Source organism: Staurois parvus, unplaced genomic scaffold (genome assembly GCF_062004578.1).
Source record: "Staurois parvus isolate SC_StPar_1 unplaced genomic scaffold, SC_StPar_1.0 ptg000264l, whole genome shotgun sequence".
In the NCBI taxonomy this organism is placed as follows: Eukaryota; Metazoa; Chordata; class Amphibia; order Anura; family Ranidae; genus Staurois; species Staurois parvus.
The window spans coordinates 4448648-4470896 of NW_028318060.1; positions in this window are offsets into that span (position 1 = coordinate 4448648).

Here is a 22249-nt window from a genome sequence, read left to right on the forward strand (position 1 = left end):
GCTTGCCATCCAGCTAACTGACGCCCCCTCACAGAACCTCCCACCTTAAGGTGCAGCAAAACCCCACCTACACCAACCTCTACCAATCAGCTACCCCCCACTAACAATAACAAATCCCCCTGGAGCTACCTTAACCCTTTCTGCTCTTCCTTCCCCCACTCTGGGCCTAGTCATGTATGCCCTGCGCTATTTCTTCTTTATTTTGCTACGGGCATTTCTTTACTACAAAACTAGTGGCTCTCCTGCCTGAAACTTCTGTAATGCCAGCACAGGTGCCCTGGGTGTATGTTAAGGCATCTCCTGTTATGTTTAACAGGTCAACAAGCTTGGATCTAGCAAGAGACCTGTTACTCTGATCATGGAACAGCATGGATTCTTTTGATACATTAAGCAGATTGAGGACATAGCCACCTGATAAGCAGATCTAGTTCTTCTATTTGTGATATCTAGTTCACAAATTGTGGCTTTAAAGGTGGATTTCCAGCCTCTGTAGTTTTCAGGTTTGTCATCCAGCCTAAATAGACCTGTCATGGTAAGCTCTTTGTAAAGTATGTATGTAGCAAACTGTGACATGTATTTCCAGACTTTGGATGCACAGTTCCATGCAGAACAAAGTTAGTTACATTGGCTGGTGCACTGATATTGAGTGACTTTGGGAGCTATGGTGGTGCAGAGGCATTCATACTTGACACTGATTTAGAATTGAGTGCTATATTGAGTTGTGCTTGTGGAGCAGTATACGAAATGGTATCAAAAAGTTTCAAGACTAGTTTTGTAACACACCAACAGATGGCAACACAAGGCTACATGCACAGTCACAGGGAACACCAACCTTCATAAGTCAGTGTGCCAAAAGACATCGTGTTGTGTACATCAGGAGCTGTGCAGCTAGTGCTATTCTGGCCACGTGCATTACCAGGTCTGCTATTTTATCATGGACAGAAAGTTAGAACAAAAAGCAAATGTGAAATTCTGTGTGAAACTGGCAAATTGCTGTATCTCCGCAATGCTGTCAAAACAGCAACCTTTGAGCTGCATCTTCATCTTCAGGAAGAGGGCATTTTAGGGCGTTCAGCTTATTGAAGGTCTTTCTGAGCTCTCGTCCTCTTCCAGTGATGTTCTGCTCTTAAAGCACACGTGCCACTGAAAACACCTTGAATGGATCATTGTAGCATCGTTATAAACTTGACGAATCATGTAAAATGTCTGTGTGGCAGATTTGCCCAGTTTCATGCAGAATTTAACGTTTTCTCTTTGTTCTAACTTGCTGTCCATGATGAAACAGCAGATGTGGTAATGTAGGGGGAGATAGGATTATGCAGAGTGACTACAACTGCTGTGAGAGAGGCAACCCATGCAAATACAGGGACACCTTCCCCTGCGGCTCCTCTGCCTATTGTAATGCATGGATACCACCAATCATCTAAGGTTGCCCAATGGAGAGATCTTCAGGCCTGGACATTATGTAGATTGTAAGACAATGAGCGTGGTCTATATGTTAATATGTGAATGCAGCTCATTCTATATAGGCAAGACAAAACAAGTATTATGGAGACACATTTATAGATAAATACAAAGTATGAAAAGTGCTAATATTGAATTACTGGTGAGCAGACATGCAGCCCTTGTACATAATCCTATTTTTCCTAAGGTTAAAGTATTGGTGTTGGACCGAGTTCACCCCAGCCCCCGTAGTGGAGACTGGAATAAGCTCCTCCTATAGCAGGAGCTTGGCTGGATTCACCGAATCAAAGCCACTTTCTCCCTTGGCCTCAAAGAGGCCATTAATTGTAAGCCATTTTTAGAAGGTTGGTCAGTGTGTGTGTGTATATATGTGTATATGTGTGTGTATATATATATATATATATATCATTTTTTTTTCTCTTTTTGTTGTAATACCCACCCGTTGTCCTTTGCGGAGGTTCTGGAGACCTGTCCTATGGTAATTCTATGCTTGAGATATGTATTATGTGGTTTTGAGCTCTGAAATGTGTAAGGGTGATCTCTCACTGCATATATATATATATTCTATTTTATGCATTTCCATATGTGGGTTTTGTTCTTTGCCTTTGGTTTGTTTGTGCCTATGTTTTCTACATACCTTCCACCTATAGTTTTTCATGATCACTAATATATTTGCACATTTTTTTATCTTTCTTGTAATTGCATTCATGTTTTTTTCCAGCTGTGGGTGTGTGGGGTTTTGCCTTGACTGTGTTCTATTTCCCCTGGGCACTTGCACCCTCTTGCTTGGGTTCTTCCCATGAGGTGGACCTTTGTTTTTCCTGAGTGGGCATCTTGGCTTCTATGGAGAGGTGGAGGTTGGGGCAGATTATCCACCCTCCACTATTGCCATGGTGATGGGTATCTACACACATCCATTTTTTTTTTAGGTGGGATTGATGCATTCTCCAGTGGGCACCCAGCAGGAAGTGGCAGCGGGATGGCGCCATTGCACCAGAGGTGACTGGGAGGACATCTTAGAGTCTAGAGTCTGCACACTGAATGCAGATTGAGAGCACCTGTTCCCAATCTGGCTCCACCAATTACACATGTACACACTGGAAAATTTTCATTTTGTTTTGTTTACCAAATTTAAACAATAATTTGGCTTTCAATTTCTGCTGTGCAGTGTGGGCTTGTGTGGCCTCTCAGGATGTTCCCCAAAGTGGTGGAGTACGTGCATGGTGCCCCAGCATTGGTGTATATTCTTGAATCACTTGGATGCATTTAATATGATGTTTTGCTGATTTAATATTTTTGCACATATGTACATATAGTCATTGTGTGTGCTCAATGTCCTATACCTATGACCTTTATTATTATTCTACAGATCTGAGACCTTTTATACAACCATGAGGAAGAGGGAAAGAAAACGTTAACCTCAAAAACCTTTGGGTGGCTTCTCCCCAACCCTCTATGTATTATGAGTGTAATGGGTTTCTCATGATATTATTCCCCTTTATGGGGCAGGTTTTATGTTGTCTTTATACAATCCTAGATATGGAGTGAAGTAGGGACAAAATTATTACAGGCAGACAAACAAAGCATGTATAACATGATCAGCCCTTATAATTATATTTTGGAGCTTGGCTCATAAATAAGCCCATATAAATTAAATTCACCTCAGAATGGGAAAACAGTCCTTAAATTGTTCGAATTTGCAGTATGTTGAATAGCATGTCCACCACTAGGTGCTATGATTGCTCTTGCTGTCACTACAAGCACCTGAAGCTTTGCTAGAGAATTAAAAAAAAAAAATAAGACTGCACTTGCCATCCACAGTACTGGTAACTATGCGACATGTTCTTTTACAGGATGCTTCTGTTTCCTTTTATTTATTGTAGAGTCATGGTTGCTTTAAAGGAAATAAAAGAATAGTTATGCTTTAATACTTTCTGGGGCACAGACCTGGAACAAGTGTGCAGAGCAGGAATTCTGACTTTACTTCCGCTTTTTGTTTACTATGCCAACAAAGTCTATTAACATTTCCTCTGCTTCAATGGAATATACTCCCAAGCCAATACTATTTTCTCTTCTCTGAAATCCAGGTTTGTGTCACTATACCAAGTTATATTGGAAAACTAAAATACTAAGAACATATACTTATTCTTTCTAAATAATAACAAATTTCCTGCAAACAAAATTCAAATATGGACACACAGAGGTGGCTTGTGAGCCAGGAGCACCAGCAGGGGACCCATGAAGAGGAGGATCGGGGCTGCTCTGTGCAAAACCATTATACAGGGCAGGTAATTATGACATGCTTGTTGTTTTAAAAAGAAAATCTGAACCTTTAAGCTCCATGCACACTGGGCGTTTTAATAACACTAATAAAGGCATTAGCTGTGTAAAGTCACATTAAAAACGTGCGTTTTTCAGCTTTTTTTCCGTTAGTGTTTAGTGGCATTTTGCATTTTGTTTTTTAGTGTTTTTTGTAATCCAAAAAATCCTTTTTTTTGTTAAAAAAAAGTCCAAAAACATTGGTTTGCCGCGTTTTCAGTGTTAGAGTGTTTTTACAACTAAAAAAACTCCTCTAGAAACCCACTAGTTCTGGGGTTTTTTTCCAGCCAGAAAAACGCCCCTACCAAAAAATGCTGATTACAGCCTATGTGTGCATGGACACATAGGATAACATGCTGGCTGTAGAAAAAAACACCAAAAGCCAAAAACAGCCACTGTAAAAACATCCAGTGTGCATGAGGATTTAGGATTACATGAATGTTCCAGGTCGTATGACCTCTGGTCGAACTATTTTTGACAGCTTTTGTTGCAGCATTTGCTTTTATTGCTTAGGTACACCACAGACTAGCTTTAAAAAAATAATAATCTTCATTAAAAGATGATACACAATATGAAATTGCTACACAAGCCATTTTGTAATTTAACATTTATCTATGATTTGTGATCACTAACCAGCTATATTTTTCAAAAAACAAACAAGAAAAAAAATTAAAATTTATTTTTCTTGCAGCTACTGCAACTGTACTTTGTATAGAGCTTTCATGATACGTATTCCCTGTTAATATCATTGACTCACTGGGGTTGATTTACTAAAACTGCGGAGTTCAAAATCTGGTGCAACTGTGCATGGTAGCCAATCAGCTTCTAACTTTAGCTTGTTCAATTAAGCTTTGACAAAAAAAAAAACTGGAAGCCGATTGGTTTCTATGCAGAGCATTATCAGATTTTGCACTCTCCAATTTTGGTAAATCAACCTCATAATGTTTTTGTAGGACATGCAAGGCTTTTTGGGGTTGATTTACAAAAACTGGAGAGTGCAAAATCTGATGCAGTTGTTCATGGTAGCCAATCAGCTTCCAACTTCAGCTTGTTCAATTAAGCTTTGACAAAAAAAACAAAACTAAACTGGAAGCTGATTGGTTTCTATGCAAAGCTGCACCAGATTTTGCACTCTCCAGTTTTAGTAAATCAACCCCACTGTTTTTCCCAAAAGTCTAAGCCTTAGTAAATCACATGTAAATAATTGTTGAGGCTGCAGTTTTTCTTCTTTTTTTCTTTTTAATTAGAGCACTGAAATTAAAGAAAGCACCTCCCAATTAATTGTCAGTTTCAAAAAGATGCTGGCAAGGCTTATGTTAATATATAGTTAGCAGTGGCAGGAAAGGATGTGAATCCATATTTGCTGAAATGCTTGCAAGGTAGCCAAGCTAGATGGAGTCCTTTTTTTCCTCAACAAAAACATGGGCTGTTTCTACTGTGGTGTGTAGCCAGCAGAGCCGCATGGATTCCTTCTGCTTATCACAGTAGAGAGAGATCCATGGTTGACTGAGAGCCAGTCATGAGACTTTAGAAATTCTGAAGGACCCTCTGCACACTGGTATATACCCTTTCAAGCAAACTATGCAACAAATAGGGATATTTGGTTCACACATATTGCAATACATGTTTAAGCTGGCCAACTGCGTCAAAGTAATCCCTCTATGGCCAGTCCTACTCTGCCCTGCCTACGCAAGTGCTACTGTGGACACAATGCTAGCATAGGGGAAAAGACACAATGGGGAGAGCTACAAGGTTCAGGTCTGGCTACTGACCCAACAATACAACAAACAAGAGATCCCTGTGCTCAAATCCATACAGCTAGTGCATGCATTTATCCATCAGGTGCTAAAGGGGTGTAACCACATTAACTCTAGAAATTCTGAAGGACCCTCTGCACACTGGTATATACCCTTTCAAGCAAACTATGCAACAAATAGGGATATTTGGTTCACACATATTGCAATACATGTTTAAGCTGGCCAACTGCGTCAAAGTAATCCCTCTATGGCCAGTCCTACTCTGTCCTGCCTACGCTAGTGCTACTGTGGACACAATGCTAGCATAGGGGAAAAGACACAATGGGGAGTGTGCATAGGGGAATGTGTCTTTCCCCTATGCTAGCATTGTGTCCACAGTAGCACTTGCGTAGGCAGGGCAGAGTAAGACTGGCCATAGAGGGATTACTTTGACGCAGTTGGCCAGCTTAAACATGTATTGCAATATGTGTGAACCAAATATCCCTATTTGTTGCATAGTTTGCTTGAAAGGGTATATACCAGTGTGCAGAGGGTCCTTCAGAATTTCTAGAGTTAATGTGGTTACACCCCTTTAGCACCTGATGGATAAATGCATGCACTAGCTGTATGGATTTGAGCACAGGGATCTCTTGTTTGTTAGTCATGAGACTTTGTCACAAAACCAGGCTCTCCTCTATTCATCTTTAATTCTACTGAACAATTTGTTTAATAAAGCTATGTTTATATTGCAAAAACAAGGTATTTGATTACAACTGACCAGTAATAAAGCATTTTATTACTTATAAGCTGTATCATATACAGTAATTATCATAGGTGTGTGCAGCTTATTGCATTAGGGTGTGCACCCCTAACCTCAAACACCCATGCGTGAAATATTTTCAAATGTATTAAAAATTTTTTTTAATAAATAGACACTTATTAGTGTAAACAACAACTTTTGTTGTTTTGTTGTTTTCAGGACAGTCAGTGAGCTGTGTGCAATGACGACAGTCAGTGAGCAGTGTGCGATGACGACAGTCCGTGAGCGGTGTTTGGTGAGGACAGTCAAGGAGCGGTGTGCGGTGAGGACAGTCAGCGAGCGGTGTGTGATGAGGACAGTCAGCGAGCGGTGTGCGATGAGGACAGTCAGCGAACCATGTGCGGTGAGGACAGTCAGTGAGCGGTGTGCGGTGAGGACAGTCAGCGAGCGGTGTGCAATGAGGACAGTCAGCGAGTGGTGTGCGGAGAGGACAGTCAGCGAGTGGTGTGCAGAGAGGACAGTCAGCGAGCGGTGTGCGAGGACAGTCAGTGAGCATGGAAGACAGTCAGTGAGTGGTGTGCGGTGAGGACAGTCAGTGAGCGGTGTGCAATGAGGACAGTCAGTGAACATGGAAGACAGTCAGTGAGTGGTGTGCAGTGAGGACAGTTAGTGAGCATGGAAGACAGTCAGTGAGTGGTGTGCGGTGAGGACAGTCAGTGAGCAGGGAAGACAGTCAGTGAGTGGTGTGCGGTGAGGACAGTCAGTGAGCGGTGTGCAATGAGGACAGTCAGTGAGCAGTGTGAGATGAGGACAGTCAGTGAGCATAGAAGACAGTCAGTGAGTGGTGTGCGGTGAGGACAGTCAGTGAGCAGTGTGAGATGAGGACAGTCAGTGACCGGTGTGTGGTGAGGACAGTCAGTGAGCAGTGTGTGGTGAGGACAGTCAGCGAGCGGTGTGCGGTGAGGACAGTCAGTGAGCATGGAAGACAGTCAGTGAGTGGTGTGCGGTGAGGACAGTCAGCGAGCGGTGTGCGATGAGGACAGTCAGCGAACCATGTGCGGTGAGGACAGTCAGTGAGCGGTGTGCGGTGAGGACAGTCAGCGAGCGGTGTGCAATGAGGACAGTCAGCGAGTGGTGTGCGGAGAGGACAGTCAGCGAGTGGTGTACGGAGAGGACAGTCAGCGAGCGGTGTGCGATGACAGTCAGTGAGCATGGAAGACAGTCAGTGAGTGGTGTGCGGTGAGGACAGTCAGTGAACATGGAAGACAGTCAGTGAGTGGTGTGCAGTGAGGACAGTCAGTGAGCATGGAAGACAGTCAGTGAGTGGTGTGCGGTGAGGACAGTCAGTGAGCATGGAAGACAGTCAGTGAGTGGTGTGCGGTGAGGACAGTCAGTGAGCAGTGTGCAATGAGGACAGTCAGTGAGCAGTGTGAGATGAGGACAGTCAGTGAGCATAGAAGACAGTCAGTGAGTGGTGTGCGGTGAGGACAGTCAGTGAGCAGTGTGAGATGAGGACAGTCAGTGACCGGTGTGTGGTGAGGATAGTCAGTGACCAGTGTGCAGTGAGGACAGTCAGTGAGCAGTGTGTGGTGAGGACAGTCAGCGAGCGGTGTGCGGTGAGGACAGTCAGTGAGCATGGAAGACAGTCAGTGAGTGGTGTGCGGTGAGGACAATCAGTGAGCAGTGTGCAATGAGGACAGTCAGTGAACATGGAAGACAGTCAGTGAGTGGTGTGCAGTGAGGACAGTTAGTGAGCATGGAAGACAGTCAGTGAGTGGTGTGCGATGAGGACAGTCAGTGAGCATGGAAGACAGTCAGTGAGTGGTGTGCGGTGAGGACAGTCAGTGAGCTGTGTGCAATGAGGACAGTCAGTGAGCAGTGTGAGATGAGGACAGTCAGTGAGCATAGAAGACAGTCAGTGAGTGGTGTGCGGTGAGGACAGTCAGTGAGCAGTGTAAGATGAGGACAGTCAGTGACCGGTGTGTGGTGAGGATAGTCAGTGACCAGTGTACAGTGAGGACAGTCAGTGAGCAGTGTGTGGTGAGGACAGTCAGTGAGCGGTGTGCGGTGAGGACAGTCAGTGAGCATGGAAGACAGTCAGTGAGTGGTGTGCGGTGAGGACAGTCAGTGAGCGGTGTGCAATGAGGACAGTCAGTGAACATGGAAGACAGTCAGTGAGTGGTGTGCAGTGAGGACAGTCAGTGAGCATGGAAGACAGTCAGTGAGTGGTGTGCGGTGAGGACAGTCAGTGAGTGGTGTGCAGTGAGGACAGTCAGTGAGTGGTGTGCAGTGAGGACAGTCAGTGAGCATGGAAGACAGTCAGTGAGTCGTGTGCGGTGAGGACAGTCAGTGAGCGGTGTGCAATGAGGACAGTCAGTGAACATGGAAGACAGTCAGTGAGTGGTGTGCAGTGAGGACAGTCAGTGAGCATGGAAGACAGTCAGTGAGTGGTGTGCGGTGAGGACAGTCAGTGAACATGGAAGACAGTCAGTGAGTGGTGTGCGGTGAGGACAGTCAGTGAGCAGTGTGAGATGAGGACAGTCAGTGAGCATAGAAGACAGTCAGTGAGTGGTGTGCGGTGAGGACAGTCAGTGAGCATGGAAGACAGTCAGTGAGTGGTGTGCGGTGAGGACAGTCAGTGAGCGGTGTGCAATGAGGACAGTCTGAGCATGGAAGACAGTCAGTGATTGGTGTGCGATGAGGACAGTCAGTGAGCAGTGTGAGATGAGGATAGTCAGTGACCGGTGTGCAGTGAGGACAGTCAGTGAGCAGTGCGCGGTGAGGACAGTCAGTGAGCAGTGTGCGGTGGTGACAGTCAGTGAGCAGTGTGCGGTGAGGACAATTAGTGGGCAGTGTGCGGTGAGGACAGTCGTAAGGTTGAAACTTATTTTAATTTTTCAAAACCAAAAAAATCAATAGCTTCACTAAACTGTCAGCTGTTGATGAAAAATGAACAATGGGATGGAAAATGAATAAAGCTTTGAATGATATATTTGGAAGCTGATGGGAAAAACAAAATGTATGGTTAGTATTAGTTGTAACACAAGTATAGCAAAAGGTGGATGCAGCCATACTGGAGACGCATTTAGAAAACTGCCTCAGCATGTATTCTCTGAGTATTGTTCAAAAAAACCAAAAATATTATATAAACATAACATTATATAACATAACATTACATACCCTAAACATTATTGGCACATTTATGGGTACCCTAACCACTTGCTGACCACGCTATAGCCGAATGACAGCTACAGTGCGGTCCTCCAGTTCTGAGAGGGCATCATATGACATCCTTCCGGAACTGCGCCCGCTGTGGCGTGCACCAGGTGCTCTCTGTGATAGCTGTGTCTTTTGGACACATCTGATCACATGTCATGGTAAAGGGCCAATCACAGTGACTATTTACCACCTGATCAGCTGTTTTCAATCACAGCTGATCACGATGTAAACACACTTGCCAGTTATTGGCAGCACTTTCCTCGCTTTCCCAGCGTAAGGAAAGTACTGCCGATAACTGGCAAGTGTGAAAGGAGACATCTACACTGATAATCAGGGGACTGATTATCAATGCCCAGATTATCAGTGCGGCCCCAACAGTGCCCATCATTGCTGCCTATCATTGCCAATCAGTGCCCAGCAGTGCTGCCAGTCAGTGCCCATTAGTGCTGTCAATCTGAAGCTGACGTTTAAATATGATTTTTATTGCATAGTAATGTTGGTTGGACCAATGTAAGTATGCATATTTTAAAGCTGAATGATCCCTCTGTAAGCTGAAAATTACTGTATTTAGCCACTGCAAAAAATACAAACCAAAGTGATAGCAGCAGTCTTCAGGGCTGAGCAACTGCAGTTCTGTATTGTAACTACAGGGGGTTGCTTTCAGAGAATGCCTTGTAATTGTTTCAATATAAGGTATCCTCTTACTGGTTGAGGTAGAGGCTGTGACATTGCCTCCCAGCCTTTCCACCTTGTCCAATCAGAAAATGTCTTGTGTTTGTTTCAATACAAAGTTCAACACAAGATGTCGTCTTACTGGTTGGAGTAGAAACTATGACATTGCCTCCCAGCCTTTCCACCTCGTCCCATCAGAGAACGTCTTGTATTTGTTTCAATGCAAAGCTTCAACACAAGGTGTCATCTTACTGGTTGGGGTGGAGACTGTGACATCCCCTCCCAGCCTTTCCACCTTGTCCAATCAGAGAATGCCTTGTATTTGTTTCAATACAAAGCTTCAACACAAGGTGTCATCTTACTGATTAGGGTAGAGACTGTGACATCGCCTCCCAGCCTTTCCACCTCATTCAATCAGAGAATGCCTTGCATTCTTCAAAACAATTCTCCTTTTACTGTACAAGCAGCGTATACTACAGGGATTTCCAGCTTTCACAGGGATCGGGCACGCATACTTGCATTTGTCCAAGCTGGACCAATGTATCTATGCAAAAAATCATAACTAAACTTCAGCTTTAAAACAACTAGGGTATGTACCAAAATAGTATACTTGATATTTGACTAATTTTCCTGTACAGTGGAACTCTGTCTGGGTGGTCTGGGTGAGGGAGAAGTAGCACTAGAAGTCAATCAGGTATGTTGCAGTTTTTGTGTGCTTTCAAGGAATATGCTAACAGAGAAAGGGACCAGAGGGAAGAGCTCATCAGGTAACCAGTATGTGTGCTGCCAGTAGAGCTGTGTAAATCTAAGATTGGATAGTGAGAAATACAAATCCTTTGGCAGGCAAATCTGTTCTCATATATGTATCTCAACTGTATATTTAGCTGCCTGCCTAGAGTGCATCTTTAAACTGTGACAAAACTAATGTTTAACATAATTATCATCTCAGGAAATATATACAGTATGCAAACAACACATTCCTATCCAATAAAAATCAGTTGTATTAAATATTCAAACAATAGTAATAGTATAATAGTTTTTAAGGACTTTAAAGAATATTGAAACCAGTCTGAAATATTTACCAAAGAAATGCATATAGAGTACGCAGCATACCTGTTCTAGACATTTGTTTTAGTGCTTTGGGACAGCAGGCTGTCCCACAGTGTAAGGTCCCATAGTTCATAGTAATAGGATGTACAAAGGATGTATAATGCCAAAAGTGGAATTCTGAAGACCTTGGAATCCCATGTCTACTCACCAGGGTTCTTTAGTTTAACACTAGACAGGCTTTCTAATACAGAAATAAATCCTGCATGCCCTGGCTGCACCATGGCTATGGTCTTCAGAAAGCAGTTTACAGGACATACTTCAAGTTGAGTATACATATTTATTAATAACTCCAAAGAGATTTTAGCCTGAGGGTATTCAGATTGTGTCTGAAATGCTAACTCTTCTCTACAGTCTATAGACACTCTAGGGTAAACCGAGCAGACTTTACATCAACATTTCAATAAATGAGTTTATATGTTGGCTGAGATTGCTTCTGTGTTTAACTAAAATCTACTGTGCACATAATCATAGACCAATGTCAAGAATAATTTCAGTATAATCCATATGTCAAGAATAATTCCAGTATAATCCATATGTCAAGAATGATTCCAGTATAATCCATATGTCAAGAATAATTCCAATATATTCCATATTATGTAATAATAAAACATCAAAAGTGGGCTCTGTGTACAAGATGCAAACTGTTTTCATAGTCCAAAATGTTTTTATGGTTGCCATGGTCTGCAGCATATTTACACACTACATGCTCTCTGTATGTGAGAGAACATTTGAATTGTAGGAGTAATAATACTTTGCACATGAGCCTTTTATTAAAAAAAAAAAAAAAAAAAAAAATCAGCCGCATAGTGATATTGCACTACTCCAAGCTTCATGTTTCTGTAATGTGACCATGTCCATTGGGGTGGTTAAAAAGTAGTGATTGAGTTCCAATCAAATGACTTTGCTAGACTGAGATGACATCATTAGTCTGGTTCAGGTAAACAGAAGCATTTCCCAAGTCTCCTTTTTCGATTACTATGAGACTGTATTACTGTATAAACATTTATTTTTAGAAACCAGCTACAAATTGATGAGAAAATAAAATAGGAGGGGGATAGTCAGTATTGTTTATTTACATTGTCAAATTTCGGTTTAAAGATACAGGCAAATGTGCTATTGCAACTTGTTGGATCAAAATAAGTGATAGGCCACTCTTGCTAATGTACAGTATGTGCTAACCCACTCCTGTCAATGTTACATAGTTAGTCTGACTGAAAACAGACAAAAGTCCATCCAGTTCAACCATTGAACCAATGTAAGTGTATTGCATCCGCTGTTGTGTACGCTCCCAAAGGTAAGACATACAGATAATCCTCTGATCATAGAACACCACCACTGTTCAAAATAATTGTTATATATATATATATATATATATATATATATATATATCAGTCTTTCATATCACCAATAATGCACTTGCAGAGAAGCTGTGAGATTTGCAGACATGTATCCAGGTTACCACATGGATCTTCTCAGTCAGGTTGTGAACTTCAGTTTCTAACTACTCCGACTAGACATCCCCTTACTAAATGGTTATAAAAGCATAAGGAAACACATTTCTTTTACATATTTTTTCGTATTAAGCCTACAGTGTACAATGACCAATAAATACTTTGTTATTAAGGGCTTGTGTATACCAGACATGTCTTCATGCATTTTCCTATGTAGATAAGTTGATTGTACAAACAAAAGTGTATTGTTGATTTAGGGTTTATTCCTTTTCACTAGCACATTGTTCTGCAGCCCATTGGGGAAAATTGTTGAATTTTTCTTGTATGGTCTAATTTAAATCAATTGAAAGGGATACCATAAAATCACAATACAAAATGTGAAAATGCATGCAAATTTCCCAAATGAATGAGTCTTAAATGCTTTTGGGAGCGTTACAATTTACATCATTTTATACTGCATTTTTTTTTCACACTCATCTCAAATTATATTTTCTGTATTTACAAAATATATAATATGCAGCAGTTTTATGATATAATACATGAAAGCGAAAAAACTAATTATGCAATAGGCAATTAACAGGTTGTGCTTTAGTAATGCAAAGGAGATACAATATAATTAGACAAAATTTTAGTTCACATGAATTTTGTTAATTGGGAAATATTCCTCTGTTATTAATTGAAAATGAAAGCAAAAATAGAAGTCTATATTTCCTGGAAGGGATTCTGGAGACTAAACTTTCACAACATTTCAGGAAAGATGGTAGGTGTGAATGTACATGAAATAAATTGCAGTTTTATTTAAACACGCTGTGAGATTTCTTTGTAAGGAACAGGCAGGTAATCAAAGTAAACAGTCACAATTAAATTGTTTATTGAATAGATCAAGCCCAACACCTGATTTTGAAGCTAGCTATACAGGTTATAGTTGATTTGTTCAAAACATGTACAATATCTTGTAGCTCTAATAACAACCATGTTGTTAAGGTCCGTGTTGTAAGGTCTTAACTAAACTATTCCATTTTTATTCAATCACGTAGGCATTCACATCACATAATGGTTGGTAAATCCCAAGAAGATTGTATAACCAGTTTGTAAGGTGTTGTCATATTTAGGTTGTACTTCAGGTAGACACATCATCATTTTAATTAGGTTATGTAGAAATAATTACATGCATGAAAATATAGCTAGTATGAGTAAATGAATCCCTATTTAAATCCGCTTTAAATCATTCCTTTTACAGTACAATTCACACTGGGGTTGGGGGGGGGGGGGGGTCATCACTGAGAGTCAGTTAGGATCTACAGCAATGTGAAAAAGACAAAAGTGAGGTAATTGATTTGGTTATACTGTTTGCAAGATTGCCTGGATCTCAAGACTGGCTAAGCAGAATGACAAATCTTTTGGTAGGTAATACAGTTCAAATGTACATATTTTATCTGCCCATTTACCTGTTCTCTGGAGCTCAGCATTACATATAGCTGTATTTTTATAAAGCTTTCTTCATAAATGAAAGAAACATTTTGCATTCTGTTGCCAGCTGAGATTACATTTATTTGACAGGATTCTATGGTTAGTATGGCTGGGGAGGGGATAATTGGTTGGGAGGATTGGGTCAGAATGTTTGTTTTCTCCCCTGCAGCTTACCCTGTGAAGAAACCTGTGTGTGAGAAGTAGTTACTGTGTGCTAGGCCTCAGCTACTGCTATTGGCCTAAGAAAGAGACATCTGTTGAAGCTGAACTGGAGAAAAGTTCTTCACATAAGAGTGCTGCAGGGAAGCTGGGCAGAAGCTGCTACCTGAACAATCAGGGAAGGACCTATTGCCTACAGCTCCAGGTATTGTGGAACTTTCTGATTGAGAGTCAGATACCATATGGGTCTAAAGAGAGCCTGTGATTGCTCTCATAGAGTCACAGGTTATTTGGCTGTATCAGTGGTTGCTGCTAAAAGAGCCTGTCCATGCTGAATTCTCAGGCAGCTGTTCTTAGAGTGTTTTATGTACGTTAGGTATTTTTCATCCTGACCTTCCTGCATTTTATCTTCTGCAATACACAGTAATAAGACCCATGGAAAAGAAGAATAAATACAGTAGCATCAGTCATTATCAGTGATAGATGTTTATAAACAAAGCCATGTGATAACCATGTTGCTGATTTACTCTCATTTGTCACTTGAGACTGAAGCAGACAGTGACAGCTCAGCCTGACAGCTAGCATCAGATATTTAATATTTATCTACAGATGGGAAGGAGTTGAGCTCTAATCAAATTTTTTTTTGCTTTTAAATAACTCAACATGGGCATATTTTCTGAAAATCACACACGATCTCCTGCTGTGAAAGAATCACAACATGCCAAGAGAGGTAGCATGCTTCCAAGCATGTCTGCAAATGTCTACATTGAGTGAAGGTTCTGATGACAGAAACTTGTTCCTTAACTACTTATAGTATGTTGCCAATGTTCCTATCTTTATCTTTTGTATATTTCATTTGGAGACATTTAAAGAAAACTTCCAAACCTAACATTGCTGCAAAAGTTAGAAATAGCAACCGGCCAACAGTAAGGATGAGCTCCCAGTTCAGTCTGAACCAAGACTTGGACTAAACTTGGGCATTCATTCAAATTCTAAACTTTTAGCCAATACCTCAATTTTTCTACTGCTGTTATGTTTAACAGCCTTCGTCTTCCCCTGTCACTGGTTGTTAATGAAGCAGCAGATTCTGGCACCTGCCACATCCTTAGCATGATGTCGCCATCATGTAAACAAAGAGGCAGGGATAATGGCTGACATCATTGCCCAAATATGGCCATGACAATGATATCAGCCATCCTCCTTGTCCCTTTGTTTACTTTTCAGATAGCAGCTTGGAGAACTGTCACTAGCATGCTGTAGTTGGCAGATGTAGACAGTTGGTGGGTTGGCTGGTGTTGTTCATTAGTTGACATGAATCTACATCACTGGCAACAAATAGGGGTGGGCCAGGACAGATTAAAGGAGGGGCTCATTTTGACGAAAGATGAGATTTAAATACGCTTGATTTCTTTTTTTTTATAGATTTTCATATGTGAATTATACATGAGAAAGTTGATTCTAGATCTTGAGCATCTGCAAACACCACTGGTCGAGACTCTCAATGTCTTTCAATTGCTGCTGTTTGCAACCTGACAATCTAATGCTGGAGAAGCCTGCAGTGCACCTCCCCACCTCTTTCCAAAGGCCTAAACATGGAGGGTTTTCCAATGCAACATTTATTATTTAGGGATGCATTGACCAGTACAGCTAGAAGTAAGCATGCATGTGTTCAGCAAAACTTTGTTTATTGCTCTTTACCTATGCCTGTTTGTTTTGAACAGTAGCTAACCCCATGTAGTAAAGGAAGGGTTGCCTTCTTCTAGCAGTTTGTGACCTTCAGTAATTAAATAAGTGTACTTCAGCATAGAAATAATAATTTATGGCTACTGGTAGTGCAATATTAAACCAAATTGGTGTGTGGAACAGATATCATCCTTGTTGTCAGGCTCCGCCCAACGGGATCTCTAGTGGTCCATGGCACGGGGTTTCCCAGGATGCGGAGTCTAAGTCCCAGTCTGCCTTTTCACCAGGGCCCCTGATGGTGGGGATGGACTTGGTGCAAGACTGAAACCAGGTCGCGTTCCTGGGCACCCCCGGCGGCGGCAGAGGGTTCCCGCTGAGGGTGTGTGCCCGGTTTGAGCCTGCTGTGAAGGGGACGACAGATCCCGATCCGAGCGGGATGGATGGGATGACAGATCCCGATCCGAGCGGGATGGATGGGCGACTGTCAGGAGCAGGCAAGGTCAGACTAGCCGGGTCGGTATTGTGCGGGCAGCGTGGTACTGGGGGAGTAAGCGGAGAATGGTCGGGGTCACAAGCCAGGTTCAGCAGGTAGCGGGCAGCGTGGTACCGAGGGTCAGGCAGAGGGATGGTCAGGAACGAGCCGAGGTCAGAGCAGGAGATGGTCAGCATAAAACAGAACAGGCAGAGTTTGGCAACAAGGAAACGTACTACAGGACAGGAAACAAGACCTTGCGGCAACTTGGAGATGCACAGGGCAGCTTTAAATAGAGTGCCCTGCTCTCCCATTGGTGCGGCCGCGATCGCTACTGCGCTCACCGGCTGGGACGGATCGGCAGTCTGCGCATGCGTGCACCGCCGAGGACCCTGGATCCCTGACACTTGTTCTCTCCTCTTGGAGTTATATTGCAGTCTACAGGTAGCCTGAATGTAAACAAAGCAGTGTTAACACTGGTCTAGGTTTTTTCGATAGCAGAGCTCAAAGCACAAAGAAAAGAAAATAAACTTGTGGTGGATCAGTGGCATAGAAAGAAAACAAACTCTCTTGCGCTCTATGACCCAACACGGAGTAGGTAGATGGAGTCAGGACTTGGAAATTTCTACCACCAGTGCAGATGGGGTTGTGCAGCTCCAAACAAGGCTGGGGAAGCCCGACCAATACTGTGAAGTAAAAACAAACAAAGAGTGCACCAGCCTTGCGCATTTCCTCAGTAAGCCAAAATTTATTAATTACAGAATAATACTCACAAACACTGAAGTATATCATGCATGTACGTCCTCAAAGGGACTAAGGATAAAAGCAGCCTACGTGAGTCCCATTAGAGGAGTGGACACTCAGGGAACACTGACGCGTTTCGAAGGACGAACCTTCTTCATCAGAGCTTCATGTCTACTCCTCTGATGGGACTCGTGCAGGCTGCTTTTATCCTTAGTCCCTTTAAGGACTTACATGCATGATATACTTCAGTGTTTGTGAGTATTATTCTGTAATTAATAAATGCTGGCTTACTGAGGTAATGCGCAAGGTTGGTGCGCTCTTTGTTTTCGCTTCACAGTGGTAGATCAGTGGCAACCTAATCTACCTGTAGTGTGGTTGACCATTAGGCACTTGGCTGGTGGTGCAGTCGGCTCACTGTGTCCTCTTTCTGAGACTACTTTTGCTGCTGGTACTCCTCTGTCTTTTGCTTGTCCTGTTGTCTGCCTGTTTCTTCTTCTCTGGTTTCTTCCTATCCTGCAGTCCGTTCTGGCTATATCTGCACTCTGAATCTCTTTCCTGTGTTTTAGGACAAGCAGACCTTTCCAATTTGTATAATTAGGTGAGCTGTGCACACATACATGGGTATAGCAAGCATTCTGATTGCTGTTGTTAGGGTGTACATCCACGTGGTCCTGGTTTCCTGTTTTACTTTTTGTTGATTTAATTATCCTCTCAGGATATTACTTTTTTCCCCTGTCATTGCCAAATTCATGTTTTTGTATTTTGGCTGTGTCTCCTAGCCTGTTTCAGTCCATGTTCCTGTCTGTTAGCTGTGTAACCTGGACTGTAATTGGAAACTGCTGTGAAATTTCCTCATTTGTTACAGCTCTACTATCCTTCTGCAGTGTGGCAAGGTTAAACTGCATACTCATCAATGCAGAAGTGCAGCAGCCATCTTTAAGGAGACCACTTTGCAATGCTCATCTGTGGAGTGTCTCCAGTGCAGGGGAAGCTATTTTGGCTGGGTCTGATTCGATGTTAAAGGTGATTGACTGATGCAACAGAGCAATGAGAAGTGGGTCTGCAGGCTGGTGAGGAAAGGGGATAGGACTGGCATGAAGCAAGCAGGTGTGTGGGGAAAAGACTGGGCTGCTGCTGGCTGAATAGATCCCTGCCATAGCTAACCACATTTGGAACGGAACTCTAAGCAAAGAGACCGAGATCCTTGTCTCTGGTAGGGTGTGATCTGGACACCTAGTAAATTCAGACTGTGTTATAGAGTGCTCCTACCACTTGTGAGAAAGGATAGGAGGGACTGTTTGAGCAGGATTGAAAAAGCGACATCACAGCCATTCCTATCTCTCTATGAGAACTTGAACTGAACCAAGGCATGTGTCCAGAGACCCAAAGGAGGATGCCCTGGTTCTGGTAAGAGATTAACATTGCACAAGTGAATCTGTTATCTGTTGGGAACTTTTGTGGTTTCTTCAAGGGCCTTGACTAGAGATGAGCGAATTATTCAAAAATTCGATTTGGCTGATTCGCCGAATTTGCGGGAGAAATTCGATTCGATGCGAATTTATTTGCCGCAAATTTAACTTATTAAAAGGGTTTCTAGGCTTCAGAGAGCCTTTATATTAGTGCAGAACACTGTACCTTTAATTTAAATGCCCTTGGAGTCTGCTGGGGAAGAGAAATAATACTGTCAGTCAGTATGACATGCAGATGAGTGCCGTCGATCTTAGAATCACCGCACACTTCACTCATTTGGGCAGTCACGGGGCACGACGAAGAAGAAGAAGAATGAAAAGAAGAAGAATGAAAAGAAGAAGAAGAAGAATGAAAAGAAGAAGAAGAATGAAAAGAAGAAGAAGAAGAATGAAAAGAAGAAGAAGAAGAATGAAAAGAAGAAGAAGAAGAATGAGAAGAAGAAGAATGAAAAGAAGAATGAGAAGAAGAAGAATGAAAAGAAGAAGAAGAAGAATGAGAAGAAGAAGAATGAGAAGAAGAATGAGAAGAAGAATGAAAAGAAGAATGAAAAGAAGAATGAAAAGAAGAATGAAAAGAAGAATGAGAAGAAGAAGAATGAAAAGAAGAAGAAGAAGAATGAGAAGAAGAAGAATGAAAAGAAGAATGAAAAGAAGAATGAAAAGAAGAATGAAAAGAAGAATGAAAAGAAGAATGAGAAGAAGAAGAATGAAAAGAAGAATGAGAAGAAGAATGAGAAGAAGAATGAGAAGAAGAAGAAGAAGAAGAATGAAAAGAAGAATGAAAAGAAGAAGAAGAATGAAAAGAAGAATGAAAAGAAGAATGAAAAGAAGAAGAAGAAGAATGAAAAGAAGAAGAAGAATGAGAAGAAGAATGAAAAGAAGAATGAAAAGAAGAATGAAAAGAAGAATGAAAAGAAGAATGAAAAGAAGAAGAAGAAGAATGAAAAGAAGAAGAATGAAAAGAAGAAGAATGAAAAGAAGAATGAGAAGAAGAAGAATGAAAAGAAGAATGAGAAGAAGAATGAAAAGAAGAATGAAAAGAAGAATGAGAAGAAGAAGAATGAAAAGAAGAAGAAGAATGAAAAGAAGAAGAAGAAGAAGAATGAAAAGAAGAATGAAAAGAAGAATGAAAAGAAGAAGAATGAAAAGAAGAAGAATGAAAAGAAGAAGAAGAAGAAGAATGAAAAGAAGAATGAAAAGAAGAATGAAAAGAAGAATGAAAAGAAGAAGAAGAAGAATGAAAAGAAGAAGAAGAAGAATGAGAAGAAGAATGAAAAGAAGAATGAAAAGAAGAAGAAGAATGAAAAGAAGAATGAAAAGAAGAAGAAGAATGAAAAGAAGAAGAAGAAGAAGAATGAAAAGAAGAAGAATGAAAAGAAGAAGAAGAAGAATGAAAAGAAGAATGAAAAGAAGAATGAAAAGAAGAAGAAGAATAATGAAAAGAAGAAGAAAAAGAATGAAAAGAAGAATGAAAAGAAGAATGAAAAGAAGAATGAAAAGAAGAATGAGAAGAAGAATGAAAAGAAGAATGAGAAGAATGAAAAGAAGAATGAGAAGAATGAAAAGAAGATTGAAAAGAAGAATGAGAAGAAAGAAAAGAAGAATGAAAAGAAGAAGAAGAAGAATGAAAAGAAGAAGAAGAAGAATGAAAAGAAGAATGAAAAGAAGAAGAAGAAGAATGAAAAGAAGAAGAAGAATGAAAAGAAGAATGAAAAGAAGAAGAAGAAGAATGAAAAGAAGAAGAAGAAGAAAGAAAAGAAGAAGAAGAAGAATGAAAAGAAGAATGAGAAGAAGAATGAAAAGAAGAAGAAGAAGAATGAAAAGAAGAATGAGAAGAAGAATGAAAAGAAGAATTAAAAGAAGAATGAAAAGAATGAAAAGAAGAATGAAAAGAAGAATGAGAAGAATGAAAAGAAGAAGAAGAAGAATGAAAAGAAGAAGAAGAAGAAGAATGAAAAGAAGAAGAAGAAGAAGAATGAAAAGAAGAAGAAGAAGAATGAAAAGAAGAATGAGAAGAAGAATGAAAAGAAGAAGAAGAAGAATGAAAAGAAGAATGAGAAGAATGAAAAGAAGATTGAAAAGAAGAAGAAGAAGAATGAAAAGAAGAAAAAGAAGAATGAAAAGAAGAATGAAAAGAAGAAGAAGAAGAATGAAAAGAAGAATGAAAAAAAGAAGAAGAAGAATGAAAAGAAGAAGAAGAAGAATGAAAAGAAGAATGAGAAGAAGAATGAAAAGAAGAAGAAGAAGAATGAAAAGAAGAATGAGAAGAAGAATGAAAATAAGAATGAAAAGAAGAATGAGAAGAATGAAAAGAAGAATGAGAAGAATGAAAAGAAGAAGAAGAAGAAGAATGAAAAGAAGAATGAAAAGAAGAAGAAGAAGAATGAAAAGAAGAAGAAGAAGAATGAAAAGAAGAAGAAGAAGAATGAAAAGAAGAATGAAAAGAAGAAGAAGAAGAATGAAAAGAAGAAGAAGAAGAATGAAAAGAAGAATGAAAAGAAGAAGAAGAAGAATGAAAAGAAGAAGAAAAGAATGAAAAGAAGAATGAAAAGAAGTAGGAGAATGAAAAGAAGAAGAATTCCAGTACAGCAAAAAGTGTATCTGCAGAGAGCTCCGCTATTTCTGACAGTTCTCTGACAGTTCCTTCACATTTACAGCGGTTGAAACATTGTATCTATTTATTTCCGAATAAAAACATCTGTATCCTAAATGGAAACAAATAGATACAATGTTTCAACCGCTGTAAATGAACTGTCAGAACTGTCAGAGAACTGTCAGAAATAGCGGAGCTCTCTGCAGTGACACTTTTGCCGGCTGATCGGGGAAAATTCGATTCGTGCATCCGAAGTTTGCTAAAATTCGGATTCGATGCGAATCGAATTTTTCCTAATATTCGAAACGAATTCCACTTCGCCAAGTTCGATTCGCTCATCTCTAGCCTTGACTTTGCCAGCCAATGTTTTTTTCATTAATCACTGGCCAGTGGGATAAAACTGGGACTGTTATAACAAGTTATAACTGGCTGTATATACTGTTGCTAGATCAATACAGTTCAGTTCTGTTAATTACTGTTAGAATACTGCAGGTGTTTAACCATGTCTCTCAGCATAACATTATTGTCTTATTAATTGTTTGTATAAGTACACTTACTAATCCTTTCTCACGAGGCATGTCATCTTCAGGTGTGCAGAGAAATCACAAAATAATTCAGTGGCTCCTCTGGGGGTAGTGCTACAGCTGTAAGTAGGGATTTAGTATACCAAATAACCTGTGTTGCAAGTTGAGAGTGAATGGCTTTCTCCAGAAACTCCTGTTTTCCCCCAGAGCTACTCAGTGTACAAAGCTTGTGCTGCAGGATAGTTCCTAGTAAATGGCCTTATTCAGAAGCAACAGTATACTGTACACATATAAACAGGATTGGATGCCAAAGTCAACACAGACCAGATTAGAATATACAAGACAAAAGTGTGAGAGTAAGGCTAGGCATATGCATTAGATTCCCCCATCTACAGTAAACCACA